The sequence below is a fragment of the Petaurus breviceps genome, unplaced genomic scaffold, assembly GCF_028583685.1.
Source record: "Petaurus breviceps papuanus isolate PSGF00001 unplaced genomic scaffold, PetGlider_PUasm1.0 90740, whole genome shotgun sequence".
In the NCBI taxonomy this organism is placed as follows: Eukaryota; Metazoa; Chordata; class Mammalia; order Diprotodontia; family Petauridae; genus Petaurus; species Petaurus breviceps.
Window position 1 is genome coordinate 14410501 of NW_027187330.1, and position 4232 is coordinate 14414732.

Consider the following 4232-nt stretch of genomic DNA (forward strand, 5'->3'; position numbering starts at 1 on the left):
GTTTGGTTCCTTTCCCCTCACCCTACACTCTGGGCAGCTCAGAGAGCCATCCTTGCCTTTCCAAGTTACAGGGAAGAGAAGGCCTGGGGCGGGAGGGGGGGGGGGGAGGCGGGGGCGGGTCTGGATCACCTCTTCAATATAAATATCAAGTACTAACTCAGTAGCCAACAAATAGATTTTTCATTGCCACATAGTACGGATTCCTGAATCCTCATGGTTGGTAGTAAGTAACCAGGGGATACCTTCATGTACTCTAAAATGGGGGATGTAGGGGAAGGGCACCTTAATCATGCATGCCTGGGAGCTACCTACCCCAAGCTTCCATGCCTTTAGTATAGACAACTAAGCATGTCCCAAGGGAAGGCCCGCTATCAAGAAAAATTAGGCCCAGGAAATCAGTAAGGTTTCTTGGACTTTTCCCAGCTTCAAGTCTTAGAAGACAAGGAAAATCTAATGCTGTTACTATCGAGGAAAGTCACTATCCCTTGGAATTTAATACCTCTTTCATCTTTAAGTGTATCTTAATCAGAAACAGAAAATGAAATGGAATGGAAACTATCTCCTCTCTGCCAACATGATGTCACTGATAAGAGCCCTGGATTCCTTTGCCATTTGTTCCTTACTACTGACACTTTAGAAGAGCTGTACAAATTCCTATTTGTATTTTTAAATGAAATGGTTTTACATATATGTGGTGGCTTTTGTTTTATGAACTCTCAAGTCTACACATTCTAACTAAAAAATGGAAGTTGAGCACCCTCACGGATGTGGGAATTTGAATAACCTCAAATATATAGACATGATTGCCATTGCTTTTTTTCCTATTGTTCTCAGAAACTGAACACTGGTAGTAAATGGTTTAAATTCTGTTTCACCATCTGATATTAATCTAGGGTTTATTTTAGTTGGCATTTGCCTGCTCCAATACAACTAACCCACTAAGTTGTCCTAATATAATGAGAAAGGCCATCCCTAGAGAGAAGAGAAAAGGCACCCTGGAACTAATGTCAATTGTGACCTATTTCCCCTGCAGTTGTATCCAGGTCTGGTAACAGAAGAAAAAAAAAATCAAAGGCAGCCTTTAAAGGGAAATGGAGCCACAAAAGGGTAACAAGAGTTAGGGGAAAGATAGTCCCAGATATTTATGTCTTGGTAATGGTATTTTGGGCAAGCTGTAGGGATGTGAGCCTCAGACTTCTTTTTTAAGAGGAAAGAACTGACACAGCTATCTTCTTACCCCTCCCCCCAACCTGGCTCCCTGAGCCAGCAGAGTAAAGCTGAGCTGCACTATCCACCATCCCCTCTCCCAAAAAGCATGCAAACATAGCCGGTCTTTAGGGCCTACCTTTCTTTTTGTGAATAATATTCACAACCACGACCGTTATTTTTCAGTCTAAAAGAATTGCCAAACTTTACTAAGATCCACTTGCATTTCCTAGGAATTATTATTTTTATTCCTACCATTGTTTTTTATTCATTAAAAGCTGTATTCTCTGCTCTAAATGTCAGCTCTAATAATAACAATAATAATAATAATAACCATAATAATTATATTAACTGACATTTATGTAATGCCTACTATGCACTAGGCACTGTGCTAACTGCTTTGCAAATATTGTTTCATTTGATCCTTACAAAACTCGGAGTTGTGGGATTATTATCATCATGACCATTTTGCAGATGAAGTAACCAAGGCAAAGAGAAGTTAAATGATCTTCCCATACAGTTAGCCAATGTCTGAAACCAGATTTGAACTCAAGTCTTCCCTGACTCCACAGCTACAGTTTATCCACTGTACCACCAGTGGTTCCTATTTTCAAGGTCATTGTAAACTTAATAAGTTGAGCAAAAAATTTAAATGCACACTTAGCCAAAAAGAAGTCAGTTTCCTTGGTCAGACTTTCTGAGAAAAGACAACCATAGCCTTGAAACCATAAAGAGGTTTCATAAGGGGGTGGGAGTTAGTTGGGGAGTTGGATGCTCTGAGGAGAAAGTGACTACTTATCCTCCAAGAAATGATAAAGTGGATTCATGGAAGCTTTCATCAGGTGAGAGATCAGTGAGGTAGGGTCAGAGGATGAAGAGAAGAGTGACTGTGGCCCTATGACTCCCAGCTCAGACATGCTGAAACAGTTATTTGTCAACGTCGTGAGAAAGCTAGACCTCTTCTTTTCCCCAGTGCTTGGCTGCTAGTGAGCACTTGATAAATGCTTTTCGTTCATTCACTCATTCATTTATTTATTCATAACAAAGATATAACAGAGAACCTCCCAAACTTCTCGGGACAGAGGGTTACTATTAACTTCTGATCAATCCCAGAGGCACAAATGATACTGCCAGAAGGAATCTAGAATGTCTTTCTAAAGATTAAGAATTCTTGAGCACTGACCAGAAGACAAGTGTGTTTTACTCAATACTGCCCATTGAAAGGAAGAAATTTGGAAGTAAACAATTGGCTAAGAAGACAGAATCTGAGTTTAAATTTGTGAACTCTATTCAGGGATGTGCCAGAGCCGGCTTAAACTGGCTAACACCAGGGGGCAAATTTGACCTCTTAACTATCACTGAGAAATAGTGGGCTGAAATCCATTATTAGAATGACTTTGGAGAGATAAATCCTATTCAAAAACCAAGTAGGCAAAAAAAAGGATGGGAGATGGGGAGTCTCATGCTGGTACATTAAGGAGATATTTATGTGAAGAATTTCAGAACTCATGATGGAAAGCATCTGGGAAAAAAATCAGTGCAGGTAGAAACCGAAGCAACTTTGTCATCAGAGTAAGCTACAGACAACCTAAACAGAACCGCAAAAATGATTACAAACCTAAAACAGAGGTGATGGGAAACTTCAATTTCCAGACATCAGCTAGAGCTATCTTTTTTGGCAAAAACAGAACAGTGAACAAATTCTTACTTAACGTGATTATAATTCTTACTTAACGTGATTATAATTTCATCTTTCAAAACATAGAGGAACAAAGAAAAATTCCATTCTGGAACGGATTCTCACCAACTAGAGAAAAGTAGTTGCTATTGAGAAACTGTTTGCTAGGGGTATGGGGGGGGGGGGATGATAGAGAACATGGAGGGGGTGAGCAATGACCACTCTCTCTTAGAACTCGACTAGGACAGAAATACTGGGAAAAGACTGATATGTGTCCCACATTGGGGGAGGGATGTGGAAATAATTCAAAGGATTCCGAGAAAGAATATGTAGGTTCCTGTGATCTAAAATGCTATGGGAAAAGTCAGGTGAGTACGAATATGAACCTCTCAATAATGAAATTCTGAAAAAAAAATGAAAGGAATTAAGTCTAATGAGGAGGAAAAAGAGGTGTTGTCTGAAGAGAGCAATTCAAATGCACAGGGAACTCATCAACCAATTTAGAATTTTAAAAAGGCATGTACAGAGGATAGAAATGAGGAAAGATTATGGAGGGCAAAGACAAACTGTAACACAGTACTATTAATGAAATGTCCAGGGGGCAAAAACTTACAAAGTGCTAAGGCTGCCAAGGGAATGGGTAGAGGAGGGATGGGATGCTGCCTCAGATGGATAGCATAGTGATAAAGAACAACAGAAAGAAGGCAGATCTACTCAATTTTTTATTTTCTTTTGTTTTCTATTCCAAGGTGAATGATCTTTACACTAGACAGACTGAAAATGGCTAATTATGAGTACAAGGTAAATAAAGAGATGGTTACAGAGTACTTTGACAAGGTTACATCACCTGTCCTAGAAGAATGAAATCCTTAGCTACTTCAAGAGCCAGCAAATGTGATTGCTGACTCACTGGCAATGATCTTTGGGGATGGTGGAGAACAGAAGAAGTCCTCCAGTACTGGAAAAGGGCAAGTGTTATATTGCTTTTCAATTAAATGAAGAGAATATTATCAGCAAAAAAATAACTTTGATTTCAGTTTCTTAGAAAATTAATTACTTAAAAGATGGTTGATAAGCATCAAGAAAAGGAAGCAGTAATGACAAAGAACCAGCATGGCTTCAAGAAAGGAAACAACGAGAGTGAGAAAGAGAGAGAGAGAGAGAGAATATATATATACACACACACACTCATACACATACATACATATATATGTCAATTACTGTGCTAAAAATGATGGGGTTAAAATTACAATTTATTAAACTTAAAATTGCACCAAAATTCTGGAGTCATCCTGTATAACAAATAGTCCCTACCCTCCAGGAGTCCACATTCTAATGAGGGATCATT